Here is a 20,320-nt window from a genome sequence, read left to right on the forward strand (position 1 = left end):
TTTAGTAAACCTAGTGACCGTTAGTGATTTTCGGTGGGACCGACATGCATCTCGGTGAGACCGATTCTGTTAGGGTTAGGGCATAACGAAATCTCGGTAAGACCGATTACACAAACTCGATGAGACCGATTTGGTAATAAGCTTTCCAGAGAGTTGGTCAGGTAAACTCGGTGGGACCGATTTGCTCTTTTCGGTGAGACCGAAATGTTACAAAAAGGAAACAGGGAGTTTACATTACAATCTCGGTGGGACCGATCGCTCACTTCGGTTAGACAGAAACGTTATGAAGGGAAACAGAGAGATTACAATCCCATCTCGGTGAGACCGAGATCCCTATCGGTAAGACCGATTTGCTTAGGGTTTGTGGCAGTGGCTATGACTTTTGGAATCGGTGGCGCCGGATAGGAAGAATCGGTGTGACCGATTTTGGCTTTGGGTTTAGGTCATTTGTGGATGTGCGAAAGTAGTTGAGGGTTTTGGAGCATATCACTAAGCACATGAAGCAAGAGGCTCATTAAGCAACACCTCATCCCTCCTTGATAGTATTGGCTTTTCCTATAGACTCAATGTGATCTTGGATCACTAAAATATAAAATGAAGAGTCTTGAGCTTTTGAGCTTGAGCCAATGCTTTGTCCTTAGTATTTTGAGGGATCCAATTTCATCATCCATGCCATGCCATGCATTGAGCTTTCCTGAAATAATAGTCTTGGAATAGCATTAGCTCAATGAGCTATATGCTTTTATGAATTACCAAAACCACCTAGGGATAGTTGCACTTTCACTTTCGCCTCTCTCTTTACACTCTTTAGTACAACTATGGTTCATCATTCTTCACTTGGTTCTTATGTAGTTCTTCAGTATATGTACATGCGCATCGAATTAAGCATTCATGGTTGAACCTATATTTGTAATAAACATGGTTGGATATGAAATAAGTGATTGCCTACTTTCAAATTCAAAACATGTGATTTTTAAATTAGGTATTACATAGGGATTACACTACACATGGTTTGTGAAAGCGTCTATCCGTGATAGACATGGAGATCAGAAACGTTTCTAGGATCCACTACATGTGCGATCAATCTCCACTACACACACGACTTTCTCTTGAAAACAGTTTGCGTTAGGACACCTTGCACAAACGTTTACCACATAAAAACTGTGTGTGATGGATAGCCTTTGCCACACCGTTTCTTCTACGCACCGTGTGTGATGCATTCAATAACAAAAACAATGAAGTCGTTAATATCGTGTGCAATGGCAGCGCTATCACAAACGATTTAACGGGAAAAATTGTGCGTGATGTACCTGTGAACGGAAATATTTTCCTTGGAGCGACTATGTGGGATGTACATACAAACGGAAACATTTAGCGGGGACTGACTATGTGGGATTTACTTGCGACCGGAAACAATTTCGCTTGTATAATTGTATTTTTAGCTCTACTATACATATTTCTGTATTTGAGCGCTCACGGGTCGCACACGACCTCATTTTGCTGAGCATGTGTTCTAGGAGGGCATATCCCCGAGGGTTTCTGGGTCGTGTGGGAAGGACTCCCTATCGCCCACACTCACTTGGCGACGGTTCCAAGTGCCGTCGTGGAAAGGGGTTAAAAACCGTTTGTATTGCACCGACGCGCACCAGTGCGGGAGCAGGCGGTCCCGCTAGCGCTGGTTTGGCTTTGGTGGCTGGAGGAAGAAGTGATTGAAGAAACATGATAGATGTTGAATGCCAATCCAACAGTCAAGGTTGCCACAATAGTTTGTTGACTAAGCCGACACCAAGTAGCATACTTATATATATATATATAGGAAGAAAAGAAAAACTGGGCTCGTTCGCCTGATAAAATTCCCAAAACTGTGACCGTTCGATCTTGCGTCACAACTAAAACTATGAGGAAAATGCGTTTGTCTGCCATCCTCCTAGCACGGAATATTCGCCACATAAGTCACTAGCACACTTGGTTTTCAACCGAGAGGTCTTGGGTTCGAGTACCAGGAACTCTCAATTTCGTCCTCGTTCCTACCTCGCAAAAAAAGAAAAGAAACAACTTGAGAAGGCGTGCAGAACAATCTAGTGTACCAGTAAAGAGACGTTGCCGAGTTTTAGAAAAAAGAGAGACGTGCTCCTATAGCTGGTTCGAATCCAAACCTAGACTGTGACTATATATGGTTCTATGCTACTCTGCAAGTAATGAAACTGACACATCCAACATTCGCTTCTCCTCTTCTCTACTTACTCTACCTAGCATCAGAAGCTCTGGCCACAACAACCATGTCCGCTGGCTGCTGATACGTCTCCAACGTATCTATAATTATTGATGCTTCCATGCTATTATATTACCTGTTTTGGATGTTTATGGGCTTTACTTTACACTTTTATATCATTTTTGGTACTAACCTATTAACCGGAGGCCCAGGCCATATTGCTGTTTTCTTGCCTATTTCAATGTTTCGAATAAAACGAATATCAAACGGAGTCCAAACGGAATGAAACCTTCAGAAAAGTTATTTTTGGAACGGAAGCAATCCAGGGGACTTGGAGTGCACGTAAGGGAAGCGACGATGAAGCCACGAGGTGTCACACCCTGATTTTCATGGCACAACACTTAAGATGATAAATCATGATAAAATGTTGTTTGACAAAAACTTTTGAGTGTTTTGGACCTTGCCTTGATTGGATTTTGCTTGTTGTTTGCAAGTGCTCTAAAAATCAAATAAATCCTCCAACTCTTATACTCCTTCTCCTTGATCCAAAACCTTTTCCCAATGATCATGCCATGTGTATAGTGCAATATAGTATTTTCTTACAAAAATAATTTGGCCAAATAGTATTTTCAAAAATTAGTTCTCCAAAAACCCCTGAATTGAGGCTTGCACTACAAGTACTTAATTAAGGGCAGTAAAAATCTTTCCAAAAATATATTTGACTCCTATTAGATATAGGATACCCATAAACCACAAAAATATAATTTTGAAAGTTATTTTCCTATTTTATTTAAAAGCTTTTTCTTAAGGCCAGAAATGGTCTTTAATAGGGAAAAAATATTTTATTGTTTCAAATATATTTGACAAAAACCTAGAGAAACTCAGTGGACATATATTGTCCATATATAAGAGTTTCAACACATGGTCATGTTCAAAATATTGGTCAAATCACTCAAAAACCCTTTCTGGATATTTCAAGCTTTTGAAATATTTACAAAGGGAATATTCTCCAACAATTCCAAGAAAATTCTAGAGTGTCACATATGACATATTAGATGATCTTGCCAAGTTTCATCTCTTGGAGAACAATATAACATCATCAAATCCCCTCAAAACCATTTCTATCCATTTTGAAGTTTGAGCAACTTTACATTGCCAAACATTTCCAAATGTTCCCAAACCTTGTGAACATGCTCAAATGTTCTAATTATTCATCTAGACCAAATGGCACAAGTTGGAGAACAAGTTATATTGATCAAAGTGCCCCAAAACCCTTTCTGTCCAGAACCAAATTTGAACAACTCTACATTGGAAACTTTCTCCTTTTGATCTCAACTTTTGTGGACATGTTCAGAACCTCAAATGATGACACTACACCAAGTGGTGCATCAAGGAGAATAGGTTTGCATGACTAAATCTTGGGAAGTCCATTTCTGTTGATTTCTAGAGTTCACAAAAGTTGCATTGGCTACTTTTCCAAAATGAGCTCAAAATTGGTGTAAGGCCCTAATTATATGTGAAATTTCACCCTGTGGAGTCTCATGGCAAATGGAGATCATCTTCTTGCCCAAACCTACATCAAACACCTTCTAGCAAAAACTTAAAATGCCTGTTTTGGCCATTTCCACTAATCTCCATGAGATCAACTTTTCCCATAGCCTCATCTGGTCCCCCTCTACCACCTGCATCTTTCCCTGCCTGAGGAGCCATGATTAAGCGGGTTAGAACCCCATTTTTCTTCTCTGGGCAGCAGCATTCCCCCTCTCTCTCAGCCTCTCTCTCCCTCCTTGGCATTCCAGAGCATCCAAGGCTCTCCTCAGCTTTTGCCCATACCCCCTGCAGCTGCCAGACACAAGTGGCCACGCCCTACAAGCCAAAGGCATGCCTTGGCATGCAATTGGCGTGCTCCAGAGCGCGCTACAGTGCACACCCGCACTGTAGCCGCCCCCTTCCAACCGCCTCCGGCCACCTAGGGCCTCCCCCTTGTGTCCCCCGAGGTCGCCTCGACGTCCAGTGCACGACATGCTGTCGTCCCCCTCCTCTCTCTCCCTCTCTGGCTCTCATCGCGTGCGGACAAAACGCCACTCGAATCGGCCATTCCCTGGCCACGCGGCTGGCCCGCCTCTGGCATCGCCCCGCTCCCCCTCTCACCTCCCTCGCTCCTGGGCGGACTCCACGAGCGCCACTGACCCATCCAGGAACCCTCCCTCGACCTCCACCGCGATTTCTGCGGGAACCCGTGAGCTTGGCTCACGATGCACCATGGCCTCGCCTTATGGGGCCTCCCCTGGTCTCTCCCTCATATCCAGTCACTCTCTCCCCCTCCCCTCGTCCCCCTGGACCGACCCATTTCTCCTCTCCTCCTCTCCATAGCCCTCCATGGCCGGAGCAGTGCCGCTGGCCCCCGCCTAAATTCGCGCCACTGAGAGCCCCTCCTCCCCACCTCATTCTTCCAGAGCAGCACCAGCACCACCGCCAACTCTCCCCGTGCACCATTTTCTCCTTCCCGTGCTCGCCTTGCCGTGCCCAAACCTCGCCCGAAACCCGTCCGCCGGCGTCAAGACCACTGTCATCTTGGTCCTCCCCAGCTTGCGTGACATCCATGGATGGGCTCGGCTCGACCTCCCGAGTCCGCTGGTATGCCGACCGCCGCCGGGGACGGCCGGAGTCGGCGGGAAGGGCGCCGGCACCTTGCTCGGCCGGCCTCCCCTGCTCCTTCTCTGTTTTGAGAGGGAGGTAGGAGGAGGGCCTGCCAGCAGGACCTGCCTGTAAGTGGCTAAGGCCCCGGGCCCCGGGTAAGTGGAGACGGCCTCCGCTGAAGGCGTCTACCCGGAGCAAAGACGTACACCCAGGAGTACGCCATCGACGTCGCCTGGGCACCCCGCGCGGCTGATGCCACTGGGCCGGCCCGCTGCCTATCTCTCGCCCTGCGTGCATGATAAGGTTAAGCCCTTTTTCCTTTTTCTTTTTCCAGTCAACTTCAAAGATCCATAAACAATTCAAATCAAATCCAAATTTGATGATTCAAATTTCTAGTAGCTCATAAAATTATTATCTATCTCATGGTGCAACTTGCACATTTTTCTAGGAACATTTTCTTCACAAATATTTATCAAATCTTGTTTTTCCATTTCTGTGATGAACTTTAGAAAATCACAGAGAGCCCATTTTTGATCCAAATTCCATGATTCAAATTCCTAGATGCTTATAAGTTCAAAACTTAGTTTTTGAACATTTTTACTAATACTTTATGTATCACCTCAAATAGTGGTCTATTTCTTCATGTATAGCCAACTTTGCAAATCCATAGAATATTCATTTGAACTCCAAATCCAGTGAAACCAAATCCTAAATGCTTCTAAAATCATCCTTTGTTAAATGGGTATCTTTGCCCATTTTCCAAAAATATATTTCTGTACACTTCTTGCAAATCTATAAACCTCTTGATTCCATCATATTGAAATGTTCAGAGATGTCCATTGATCAAATCCTTATGAAACCACTTTGGTCATCCCTCATATGACCAGAGGTATCCTAGAAAAGTCCTACTCACATTTTTAGAGCACTTTTACTTTTGCCTTGTTGTGTTGCTTATTGTGTTTGTTTCCGACATTAGTTGACGAAGTAGACGGAGTACTTGGAGAAGGACCAGAAGACTTGAAGACTCTGAGGAACCAGGCAAGCAGCCCTTTGACCATGATGAACCCTTTTTATCATAGTTACATTTCTTTTCGTGATTGTTGAATGCATGATATCTTGAATGGCAACCTTGCTAGGTTTGCCTTCGTTGCATACCCCGTTGATACTTGCATTGATCATGACTCTATCCTTGTTTAGATTTGTGTTGGTGGGTTGTAGAAATATTCTATAGTTGTTGGCTGAGCAAAATGGGTCGGGGTTATGCATGGAAAGAAACCAAGTGTGGGTGCCACTAATGCCCCTGGGAGATGATGATGAACTAGGTCACTACTTGGTGGAGAGGCAGTGTACCGAGGCTTAATGAAAGTGTTGTTTACAGAAACGGATTAGATTTAAGATTTGATGACTGTCCCAACCTTACATGCGCAACCACTCTACCCTTATATGGGAAAGGGCATTATTGAGTACCTAGACCGATACTAGCTTGGAGCCTGCATTACTAGTGACGGGAGAGTTGTTGGTGCGCTCTCTCGGGACGGGGTCGTGCCAGGTAGGGCGGCCATGACCATTTTTATGGGGCACCGGACACACCGTTGGTACCCAGTGCCAGTGGTATGTGATAAATATGGGAGCAAGGCTCCACGAAAATGTTATGTGAAATGTTGGGCACGGGGGTTACTGCCAATCGAGTGGACTCCATGTTAGTGTCGTCTAGGGAAAGGTAGTGATCGGGTGCTTACCCCGGGTACTTGAGGTATCGCGGGTCGTGGATGACACGGAAGTTCCCCGGATCTTGTGGGTACAGTGTGCAACCTCTGTAGAGTGTAAAACTATTCGAATAGCCGTGTCCATGGTCAAGGACAGTTGGGCGGTGCTTCTTAGACTATGTCCATATGTTTCTGACAAACAACACAATTTGGTGATATTGATGATGCGACTCGTGAGGAAGTCACGATGAGCTTGAGCATGAGTTGTTTATAACTCTTTCTCGATGATGATGTTTGTAACCTCCTGATACTTGTGGCAGACCACATTCATGCCCTTGATAATTGTTGATCATACTTGCATGAGAAAAACTAGCTTTCTGCAAAAATTTACCTATATCCTGCATTGTTGTATCTTGAACCAAAACATGGGTTGCTTGCGAGTACATTCAAAGTACTCATTGGCTTGCCACTGGTTATTTTATTGGCCAGGCATGAAAGAACATGATGTGATGAAGAACACTTCGGTGATGAGCATGCGAGCTAGGACGCTTCCCAGTCAGAATGCCTGTAGGGTTAAGGCAGATGGCATGGGTCCAAGTTATCAACGAAGATTTCTGCTGCGATGTTATACTCAAGACTCGACCATAATGGTCTTACTTGTGTAATACGGTATGTATGGATGTAAGACTCTTGTTATTTATCTTCTGTGTGTTCAGTGAGCATTGATCTCTGGGATCACTGTACACGTGCATTCGGTGATCACGACTTATGAGTCGGGGTCCCCACAGAGCTGGTATCAGAGCCATCCTGACTGTAGGAAGCCTTAGTTAGCATGGTCGTTAGTTAGGGTAAAACTATTTCCAAAACTACTACTAGTTTTCAAAACTATCTATACTTCTCTTCCCTTCTCAGTTTTTCGGAAACTAAGGTATACTTTCCTTATTGACCTCTTCCCCTTCAAAACCTTTGGTCGCTAGAACCCTTATGCCCTTGACCACTGGATTCCTTGTAATCCTCGTGGATAATCTAGAAGGAAGATGTCTTGCCAGACATTCACCCACATCTCCTGAACACAAGATATGCGACATCACAACAAGACGATACCAATAGAAGATACATCCTCGAGGAACGAGGACCTGAAGACCCAGGAGATGGTGACACCCTTGACACTGCCCCAAGATGATGCAACCTTAGCCTACGATGATCAGGGCATAGAATATGCAAGATAATGATATACATCGCTAATAGAGTAACCCTGTCACTACCATTGTTGTATCGGCAACCACCGATGGATGAGAACCTAGCCATTTGGTCCACCTCACCATGGTGAGCAGGAAAACGGTTCTCCTCATCCCCCGCTCTTGGTGTCGATGTTGTCATCAACGTAACCGACATGATGGACCTCTATTACGCCTTGATAATGTCATTGCATAAAGGAGTGCCACCTGGAACCGCCAATACCTTAAAAAGGCAAGAGTGATCGTCATGATTAAAAAGACAAGAGAAGATCAAGTCAATGCCAGCCATGAGGAGCCACCTTCACCCCATCACCTCATCAGGAGAGAAGTTGTTGAAGATTCTTCAGGCTCAACCCGGATTGTTTCATTGAACAACTACAAGAGACGTAGCAACACCTGAGGGAAACTCAGAAGACTGCATGAGTCCGAGAACCCCTAGGGTAGGATGAGTCGTGTACCCCCTATGCGCAGTAGAGTCCGTATGATGGTTCGAATAGAACCATGATTGTTTGTTGCTTGTTTTTATTTGTTTGTGTTTTGATATAGGTCGCACTTTTGCCCTAAGCAACAAGTACGCGACTATATCACCTTCCTTGTTTTTCGTTTGTTTGGCCCTCTTTGCACCTGTTTGTTTGCACTAGCACTATAGAACCCCCTTTAGGCATTCCCCTCCTCTATGCTACTTTTCCCTCTCATCTCTCTCCTCAAATGAAGGCTAGCAAGACAAGATACACCAAGGATTCTACTTTGGCAACCAACCAGCACTGAAGACTTTTGCTACAACCTCCTCGACCAAGTGCAGCCCCTTAGAGTTATGGTTGCCCCTCAAGATTAGAAAACCATTCCTAGACCCTTCGAGACTTCATAAGATACCCCGGCTCGAATCCTTAACCATGTGCTTAACCCACAGAAGTGCAAGAGAACCTGTTAAGCGTCCGTAACCTTGCTTATCACTGGGTTCATTAGGGAACTAGTGGACATACTGAACGAGCACATTATCATCCTAAGATAGCACCAAAACTGACGATGCCATAAGGAAGACCAATTTAAGGATATAGGAACATTGGACAAATGACTTGATGAGTTTATATCAATGACTTTGAGGAATCGTCTGAGACTATTTGGTGGATTATGAGGCTTTCATGTTGATAGATGAACTTGGTGGGATAAGTTAATAGAGTAGCATGACTCTCATTGCCCCTGGGTAAATTGGATTTATAGGACAACTATGTTCGCAAGCTGAAACTCCTGGAAGTGCAAGGATTTGACTTGATTAGATGATATTGATAGGAGACAGTTGATATTACGTAAATGACTTGGGGGAACATGTAGGAATTCTCGTTGGACAAGAGATTTGGATTTTAGTAGGTGATTCTAGTTGAATATGGATGCAGAATAATTTTACATGGTTCGGAGTAAATTGGATTTAGATTGATGATCTTGATCATGATACCATGTTTCTCGGTGGACGATAAACCAGGAGATTGGATCAATTGACAGAGTTTATTTAGGGAATCTATATGAGCTTGACCTTGGAAATTACTTGACCATGACAATGGGAATCGGTGGACTGACTATAGTAGAGGTAGCCCTTTCAAGTGTTCGGGGATTATAGGAACATTAGGAGATCATGTGGAACACCATAGACTTTGGATTTGTGGAATTAATGGATTGTGTAGTGATTGATGTAAGTTAACGGGTTGTTGGAGTTGTTTCATAGGAAGGAAACAAGATCTTGGAGTGGCTTACGACGTGTTTCCTTAGGATAGAGATGCTTTATCTTAGACCTTGAAAGAATAGGCTGAGCACATCAATTGTCATGTTTAACTCCATCTTGGATGCTTGTATACCCATGGATTTTTAGGGGTAGACCTACATATGAGTTTGGGGATTGTAGACATATGTGATTTTGTTAGACCTCCTCTCGAGAGTCATGAGGATATGAATAACATGAGTGGTGATTGGAGTTGACCTATGCGAATGATGCTATCGGTGATATGATGTGATTTGTTTAAAGGACTAGATAGAACAATTGGCATCTCAGAAACTGTGCTCAAGGATAAGATGATAAAAGTTCACTCACACACTAGATCCTTGAAACCCTTAAGCCCTACCAAGCCACAACATGGTCGGATCCTGACCTTGGGCTTTGGCTCTAGATCAATAAGACCTTGGCCAATGCTCAACCGTGACCATCCCCAATGCCTCAGCCCACTTTACGTACCCCATAGACTTCATGGAGAGCTGGGACAAGTTAGTTGTCATCCTTCTTTGATGACATACTTGTCTACCCGAAGACGGAAGAAGAATCATTGAGCTGGTCAAGGAACATCTGAAGATCGTCATGTCTAGGAGGAAGAACTATGTCAACCGCCATTGCCAAGAAGTGAACTTCCTCAATGAAGACCGTGCGTATCTACAAACCACTCCTCTCAAAGGCACCGAACATTTCCAAGACAAGGAAGATTACACCAAGATTCATCGGCCCTCTTCGAGATCACTCCAAGATCTAATAACCCCCTCCGAGATCGCCACAAGACGAAGAAAAGACAGTTACCAGATGGAGTACCACCTGAGTTACCCATTGTGCGTAATGTTTCCACATGACACAACTCCGGAAGTGTTTTCGACTTCCTAGCTAGCCCGATCCCTACCAGGGCATCAATCACCAAACCATTGACCCCCAGCCCAACCTGACCTAACGCGAGAGACCCCTTAGAAACCTGGATCGAGAAGAATGTCATACACAAAGCCACACCATCAAGTACTTCAAGTTCAATGGAGCACCAAACAGAAGCAGAAGCAGTATGAGGATGTGAAGACTACCCAAATCCAAGTTTCCATACTCCTTTCCGCGCCTAGTCTGGGAATCTCGGGGACGAGATTCTTGTAAGGGGGGTAGGTCTGTCACACACTGATTTTCATGGCACAACACTTAAGATGATAAATCATGATAAAATGTGGTTTGACAAAAACTTTTGAGTGTTTTGGACCTTGCCTTGATTGGATTTTGTTTGTTGTTTGCAAGTGCTCTAAAAATCAAATAAATCCTCCAACTCTTATACTCCTTCTCCTTGATCCAAAACCTTTTCCCAATGATCATGCCATGTGTATAGTGCAATATAGTATTTTCTTACAAAAATAATTTGGCCAAATAGTATTTTCAAAAATTAGTTTTCCAAAAACCCCTGAATTGAGGCTTGCACTACAAGTACTTAATTAAGGGCAGTAAAAATCTTTCCAAAAATATATTTGACTCCTATTAGATATAGGATACCCATAAACCACAAAAATATAATTTTGAAAGTTATTTTCCTATTTTATTTAAAAGCTTTTTCTTAAGGCCAGAAATGGTCTTTAATAGGGAAAAATTATTTTATTGTTTCAAAAATATTTGACAAAAACCTAGAGAAACTCAGTGGACATATATTGTCCATATATAAGAGTTTCAACACATGGTCATGTTCAAAATATTGGTCAAATCCCTCAAAAACCCTTTCTGGATATTTCAAGCTTTTGAAATATTTACAAAGGAAATATTCTCCAAAAATTCCAAGAAAATTCTAAAGTGTCACATATGACATATTAGATGATCTTGCAAAGTCTCATCTCTTGGAGAACAATATAACATCATCAAATCCCCTCAAAACCATTTCTATCCATTTTGAAGTTTGAGCAACTTTACATTGCCAAACATTTCCAAATGTTCCCAAACCTTGTGAACATGCTCAAATGTTCTAATTATTCATCTAGACCAAATGGCACAAGTTGGAGAACAAGTTATATTGATCAAAGTGCCCCAAAACCCTTTCTGTCCAGAACCAAATTTGAACAACTCTACATTGGAAACTTTCTCCTTTTGATCTCAACTTTTGTGGACATGTTCAGAACCTCAAATGATGACACTACACCAAGTGGTGCATCAAGGAGAATAGGTTTGCATGACTAAATCTTGGGAAGTCCATTTCTGTTGATTTCTAGGGTTCACAAAAGTTGCATTGGCTACTTTTCCCAAATGTGCTCAAAATTGGTGTAAGGCCCTAATTATATGTGAAATTTCACCCTGTGGAGTCTCATGGCAAATGGAGATCATCTTCTTGCCCAAACCTACATCAAACACCTTCTGGCAGAAACTTAAAATGCCTGTTTTGGCCATTTCCACTAATCTCCGTGAGATCAACTTTTTCCGACAGCCCATCTGGTCCCCTTCTACCACCTGCATCTTTCCCTGCCTGAGGAGCCATGATTAAGCGGGTTAGAACCCCATTTTTCTTCTCTGGGCAGCAGCATTCCCCCTCTCTCTCAGCCTCTCTCTCCCTCCTTGGCATTCCAGAGCATCCAAGGCTCTCCTCAGATTTTGCCCATACCCCCTACAGCTGCCAGACACAAGTGGCCACGCCCTACAAGCCAAAGGCATGCCCTGGCATGCAATTGGCGTGCTCCAGAGCGCGCTATAGTGCACACCCGCACTGTAGCCGCCCCCTTCCAACCGCCTCCGGCCACCTAGGGCCTCCCCCTCGTGTCCCCCGAGGTCGCCTCGACGTCCAGTGCACGGCATGCTGTCGTCCCCCTCCTCTCTCTCCCTCTCCGGCTCTCCTCGCGTGCGGACAGAACGCCGCCCGACTCGGCCACTCCCTGGCCACGCGGCTGGCCCGCCTTTGGCATCGCCCCGCTCCCCCTCTCACCTCCCTCGCTCCTGGGCGGACTCCACGAGCGCCACTGACCCATCCAGGAACCCTCCCTCGACCGCCACCGCGATTTCCGCGGGCACCCGTGAGCTTGGCTCACGATGCACCATGGCCTCGCCTTATGGGGCCTCCCCTGGTCTCTCCCTCATATCCAGTCACTCTTTCCCCCTCCCCTCGTCCCCCTGGACCAACCCATTTCTCCTCTCCTCCTCTCCATAGCCCTCCATGGCTGGAGCAGTGCCGCTGGCCCCCGCCTAAATTCGCGCCACTGAGAGCCCCTCCTCCCCACCTCATTCTTCCAGAGCAGCACCAGCACCACCGCCAACTCTCCCCGTGCACCATTTTCTCCTTCCCGTGCTCGCCTTGCCGTGCCCAAACCTCGCCCGAAACCCCGTCCGCCGGCGTCAATACCACTGTCATCTCGGTCCTCCCCAGCTTGCGTGACATCCATGGATGGCCTCGGCTCGACCTCCCGAGTCCGCTGGTATGCCGACCGCCGCCGGGGACGGCCGGAGTCGGCGGGAAGGGCGCCGGCACCTTGCTCGGCCGGCCTCCCCTGCTCCTTCTCTGTTTTGAGCAGGAGGTAGGAGGAGGGCCTGCCAGCGGGACCCGCCTGTAAGTGGCTAAGGCCCCGGGCCCCGGGTAAGTGGAGACGGCCTCCGCTGAAGGCGTCTACCCGGAGCAAAGATGTACACCCAGGAGTACGCCATCAACGTCGCCTGGGCACCCCGCGCGGCTGATGCCACTGGGCCGGCCCGCTGCCTATCTCTCGCCCTGCGTGCATGATAAGGTTAAGCCCTTTTTCCTTTTTCTTTTTCCAGTCAACTTCAAAGATCCATAAACAATTCAAATCAAATCCAAATTTGATGATTCAAATTTCTAGTAGCTCATAAAATTATTATCTATCTCATGGTGCAACTTGCACATTTTTCCAGGAACATTTTCTTCACAAATATTTATCAAATCTTGTTTTTCCATTTCTGTGATGAACTTTAGAAAATCACAGAGAGCCCATTTTTGATCCAAATTCCATGATTCAAATTCCTAGATGCTTATAAGTTCAAAACTTAGTTTTTGAACATTTTTACTAATACTTTATGTATCACCTCAAATAGTGGTCTATTTCTTCATGTATAGCCAACTTTGCAAATCCATAGAATATTCATTTGAACTCCAAATCCAGTGAAACCAAATCCTAAATGCTTCTAAAATAATCCTTTGTTAAATGGGTATCTTTGCCCATTTTCCAAAAATATATTTCTGTACACTTCTTGCAAATCCATAAACCTCTTGATTCCATCATATTGAAATGTTCAGAGATGTCCATTGATCAAATCCTAATGAAACCACTTTGGTCATCCCTCATATGACCAGAGGTATCCTAGAAAACTCGTACTCACATTTTTAGAGCACTTTTACTTTTGCCTTGTTGTGTTGCTTATTGTGTTTGTTTCCGACATTAGTTGACGAAGTAGACGGAGTACTTGGAGAAGGACCAGAAGACTTGAAGACTCTGAGGAACCAGGCAAGCAGCCCTTTGACCATGATGAACCCTTTTTATCATAGTTACATTTCTTTCCGTGATTGTTGAATGCATGATATCTTGAATGGCAACCTTGCTAGGTTTGCCTTCGTTGCATACCCCGTTGATACTTGCATTGATCATGACTCTATCCTTGTTTAGAGTTGTGTTGGTGGGTTGTAGAAATATGCTATAGTTGTTGGCTGAGCAAAATGGGTCGGGGTTATGCATGGAAAGAAACCAAGTGTGGTTTGACATACTTGCAAATAGCCCAGTGGGTGCCACTAATGCCCCTGGGAGATTATGATGAACTAGGTCACTACTTGGTGGAGAGGCAGTGTACCGAGGCTTAATGAAAGTGTTGTTTACAGAAACAGATTAGATTTAAGATTTGATGACTGTCCCAACCTTACATGCGCAACCACTCTACCCTTATATGGGAAAGGGCATTATTGAGTACCTAGACCGATACTAGCTTGGAGCCTGCATTACTAGTGACGGGAGAGTTGTTGGTGCGCTCTCTCGGGACGGGGTTGTGCCAGGTAGGGCGGCCATAACCATTTTTATGGGGCACCGGACACACCGTTGGTACCCAGTGCTAGTGGTATGTGATAAATATGGGAGCAAGGCTCCACGAAAATGTTATGTGAAATGTTGGGCACGGGGGTTACTGCCAATCGAGTGGACTCCATGTTAGTGTCGTCTAGGGAAAGGTAGTGATCGGGTGCTTACCCCGGGTACTTGAGGTATCGCGGGTCGTGGATGACACGGAAGTTCCCCGGATCTTGTGGGTACAGTGTGCAACCTCTGTAGAGTGTAAAACTATTCGAATAGCCGTGTCCACGGTCAAGGATAGTTGGGCGGTGCTGCTTAGACTATGTCCATATGTTTCTGACAAACAACACAGTTTGGTGATATTGATGATGCGACTCGTGAGGAAGTCACGATGAGCTTGAGCATGAGTTGTTTATAACTCTTTCTCGATGATGATGTCTGTAACCTCCTGATACTTGTGGCAGACCAGATTCATGCCCTTGATAATTGTTGATCATACTTGCATGAGAAAAACTAGCTTTCTGCAAAAATTTACCTATATCCTACATTGTTGTATCTTGAACCAAAACATGGGTTGCTTGCGAGTACATTCAAAGTACCCATTGGCTTGCCACTGGTAATTTTATTGGCCAGGCATGAAAGAACATGATGTGATGAATAACACTTCGGTGACGAGCATGCGAGCTAGGACGCTTCCCAGTCAGAATGCCTGTAGGGTTAAGGCAGATGGCATGGGTCCAAGTTATCGACGAAGATTTCCGCTGCGATGTTATACTCAAGACTCGACCATAATGGTCTTACTTGTGTAATACGGTATGTATGGATGTAAGACTCTTGTTATTCAGCTTCTGTGTGTTCAAGGAGCATTGATCTCTGGGATCACTGTACACGTGCATTCGGTGAGCACGACTTATGAGTCGGGGTCCCCACACGAGGCTTGGAGGCGCGCCCTACCCCCCTGGGCGCGCCCCCACCCTCGTGGGCCCCTTGTGGATCTCCTGACCGACTTCTTTCACCTATATAGCCTAAAAACATCGAGGAGCACAATAGATCGGGAGTTCCGCCATTGCAAGCCTCTGTAGCCATGAAAAACCAATCGGGACCCTATTCCGGCACCCTGCCAGAGGGGGGAACCCTCACCGGTGGCCATCTTCATCATCCGGGTGCTCTCCATGACAAGGAGGGAGTAGTTCACCCTCGGGGCTGAGGGTATGTACCAGTAGCTATGTGTTTGATCTCTCTCTCTCTCGTGTTCTTGAGGTGATACGATCTTGATGTATCGCGAACTTTCCTATTATAGTTTGATCTTATGATGTTTCTCCCCCTTTACTCTCTTGTGATGAATTTAGTTTTCCCCTTGAAATTGTTTTGTCGGATTGAGTCTTTATGGATTTGAGAACACTTGATGTATGTCTTGCCGTGCTTATCTGTGGTGACAATGGGACATTCATGTGATCTACTTGTTGTATGTTTTGGTGATCAACTTGCGGGTTCAATGAACTTATGCATAGGGGTTGGCACACGTTTTCGTCTTGACTCTCCGGTAGAATCTTTGGGGCACTCTTTGAAGTACTTTTTGTTCGTTGAATAGATTAATCTGAGATTGTGTGATGCATATCGTATAATCATGCCCACAGATACTTGAGGTGACAATGGAGTATCTCAGTGACATTAGGGTTTTGGTTGATTTGTGTCTTAAGGTGTTATTCTAGTACGAACTCGATGATAGATCGAACGGAAAGAATAGCTTCGTGTTATTTTACTACGGATTCTTGAATAGATCGATCAGAAAGCATAACTTGGAGGTGGTTTCGTACCCTACAATAATCTGTCCGTTTGTTCTCCTCTATTAGTGACTTTGGAGTGATTCTTTATTGCATGTTGAGGGATAGTTATATGATCCAAGTATGTTATTATTGTAGAGAGAACTTGCACTAGTGAAAGTACGAACCCTAGGCCTTGTTTCCTACCATTGCAATACCATTTACGCTCACTTTTATCATTAGTTAGCTTGCTGTTTTTATATTTTCCGATTACAAAAACCTATATTGCACTTGTATCACCATCTCATCGCCGAACTAGTGCACCTATACAATTTGCCATTGTATTGGTGTGTTGGGGACACAAGAGACTCTTTGTTATTTGGTTGCAGGGTTGATTGAGAGAGACCATCTTCATCCTACGCCTCCCACAGATTGATAAACCTTAGGTCATCCACTTGAGGGAAATTTGCTACTGTCCTACAAACTGTCATGCCCAATATGCGATACTATCCTAAGGAGACTCGAAGGTCCCACCAAGGATAGAACCGCATATTTAAACGCTTTTGCAAGGTGGATATCATTACATCAACATTACATAATAGATGAGGATACATACAAAAGGCGTACAATGCCACACAAATACAACATCATCTTACATAAGAGCACCATCCGACTATGGATGAAACACAAATAGAAACTCAAACGACATCCACCCTGCTAGCCCAGGCTGCCGACATGGAACCTATCCCCTGATCGAAGAAGAAGTAGAAGAAGAACTCCAAAATAAGCAAACATCACTCTCGCGTCATGATCATCGCATAACCTGAACCTGCAACTGTTCTTGTAGTAATCTGTGAGCCACAAGGACTTAGCAGTCCCATTACCATGGGTATCAAGACTACCAAAGCATAATGGGAAAGAAAGGTGTAAAGTGGTGAAGTTGCAGCAGCGACTCAGCATATATGGTGGCTAACATACGCAAATAAGAGTGAGAAGAGAGCAAACGGAACGGTCGTGAAGCTAGCAATGATCAAGAAGTGATTCTGAACTCCTACTTACGTCAAACATAATCCAAAATCGTGTTCACTTCCTGGACTCTTCTGAAAAGAGACCATCACGGCTACACACGCGATTGATGTGTTTTAATTCGGATCTGGTGTCAAGTTATCTACAACCGGACATTAACAAATTCCCATCTACCACATAACCGCGGACACGTCTTTCGAAAGATAATACCCTGCAGGGGTGTCCCAACTTAGCCCATCACAAGCTCTCACGGTCAATGAAGGATATACCTTCTCCTAGGAAGACCCGATCAGTCTCGGAATCCCAATTTACAAGACATTTCGACAATGGTAAAACAAGACCAGCAAGACCGCCCGATGCGCCGACATCCCGATAGGAGCTGCACATAACTCGTTCTCAGGGCACCACCAGATGAGCAACCCGTACAACTAAAACCAGACCTCAAGTTTCCCTGAGGGGGCGCTGCAAAGGGCTCTGGTTTGGACTAGCACTTAGAGAAGCACTGGCCTGGGGGGGGGGGCTAAATAAAGATGACCCTCGGGAGGGCGACTCCCAAGGCAAAAGTAGATGGTGGTGAGGCAAATGGTAAAACCAACGTTGGGCCTTGCTGGAGGAGTTTTATTCAGAGCGAACTGTCAAGGGGGTCCCATAAATCACCCAACCGCGTAAGGAACGCAAAATCCGGGAACATAACACCGGTATGATGGAAACTAAGGCGGCAAGAGTGGAACAAAATACCAGGCATAAGGCGGAGTCTTCCGCCCTTTACCAAGTATATAGATGCATTAATTAAATAAGAGATATTGTGATATCCCAACATAATCCTATCCACCATGGAGCAATCTTCAACTTCACCTGCAACTAACAATGCTATAAGAGGGGCTGAGCAAAGGAGAAACATAGCCAAACAATGGTTTGCTAGGAAGGGTGAAAAGGTTAGAGGGTGACATGGCAAATTGGGAGGCTTGAGGAGCAAATGATAGGTAGCGCAGCATAGCGATAGAACGAAGCAACTAGCATAGAAATGATAGTAGTGAGATCCAAGGTGATGGTAATCTTGCCTGAAATCCCACTAGGAAGAAGAACGAGTCCATGAAGAAGATGAAGCCATGAAGATGAACCAAGCGTAGACGCCCGAATCCTCACAATCGCAACGAAACAGGAACTATCGAGAAGAAGCACACAACAAGGTAAACACACCACACATGAACAAGGCATGATGGTCAACCAAGTATGATGCATGACAAGGCTACATGAAGCTACCCATGGCAAGAGATGATGCATACAAGAGCAACACACCAAAACAAGTTTAAATGAGGCCGGGAACAACATATAACAATTCCGGTAAGTCCTCATATGCAAATTTCAAAATTGGTACAGATCTGAATAAACCTTATGTTCAAATTGTTAAACAGAAAGTTAAAATGCACCAAGATGATCTACACGAAATTCTAGTCAAGTTACATATAAAGTTCATTTAGTTCGGAGCTACGGCCTAGAAGATATGAGCAAAACAAGTTAAACATGGCGTTGATGCAAAATGCATACAAACATCAAGCAAACACCTCAAAACAAGGATGCAACATGATAATATGAAACTTCATGCAAAATCAAGCAAGTTTTATATAGAGCACACTCAAAACAGAGCAACGGCTCAACACATACTCTATACAAGTTTAAAGGACAAGATGTTCGAAACAGCAACTAGGCATCTAGCAAGCATCAAAACAATATGCTACAACATCTCAATGTGAAAACAAAAGGCATGTTCATCAAGTACAGGTCAAACATGACAAAACATAAACACTGAGCTATCTCCAGAAATCACTATAACATGCTCAAAAACACATGGCAAAATTGCAAATAATAACAGTTTACAGGCTTAGCAGATATAACATCAGGTTACAATGTTTAGAGCTATCAAAAAACATGTTAACGAACTTGTCATGGCAAACAAAGGCATGGTATGCTAGAACCATAGACAAAGAACAAAACTCCCTTACTGAACTAATTCCAAAGATCAACAAAAAAGATGGTAGCATCCATGCAAACATGGCAAGTGATATGACAGATTCAGACATGGCAGGAACAACAATAAGTAGGCATGTTGGTGAGCTTGTACCACTCACCACAGAGCAACACATGGCATGACAAGTTTACCAACAGTAAGAATACATGTTTATGAAGCTATACATGGCAAGAGAAAGTTCATAGGGTGCATGGATCACTAGCAAAGCTCATGGCAAAACTGAATTTAATGTTAACAGGTTGCCAGCAACATTATTTAGCAAGTTTGGAGCAAGATAACAACAAACTATATCAGGCCATAAATGCAAACAGGGGCATGGATGGATAGATAATGACATTTATAACAAAACATCCTTAGTGAACATCTCCAGATTATGCATAGAATGACTTGTAGCAGCAGGTTTACATAGCATCATGATATAGCAGATTCAGACTAGCAAAACAGTAACAGCAAGTTCCCTACATCACGAGCTCGATGCACTCACTACAAGACTCACAAAAATACATGGATTGCACCACTGCAAAGATGGCATGATATAGCTCAAAACCATGTAGACATCAAGCTCATAGGATGCACACACAAAATGCAATGAAAAAGACAAATCATCAAGTTGTAACAGTCTCAGCAGGTTAACATCATATAGCACTCCTGCAACGATGATTAGGGCATCAAGATGAACTCAAACAAGCATGGCATAATGGAATGAAATGTAGAGCATCTCAAAATGAACAATTCTATATATCGTGCATGCAAAACAGAGCAATATGCTAGGATATATGGCATGATGAACAGGGGCATGAAAATGTTACAGATCTGGGGACTTGGGGAAATTTTAGGGGGTCCACCTCAGATCTAGGGTTGGCGCAGAAAACGAGGTTCGTCGGAGCCGAGCGGCACAGCGGCCGGAGCTTGACGGGGAGAAACCGGCGAGGGGCGGCACC

The sequence above is a fragment of the Triticum aestivum genome, chromosome 6B, assembly GCF_018294505.1.
Source record: "Triticum aestivum cultivar Chinese Spring chromosome 6B, IWGSC CS RefSeq v2.1, whole genome shotgun sequence".
NCBI classification, from domain to species: Eukaryota; Viridiplantae; Streptophyta; class Magnoliopsida; order Poales; family Poaceae; genus Triticum; species Triticum aestivum.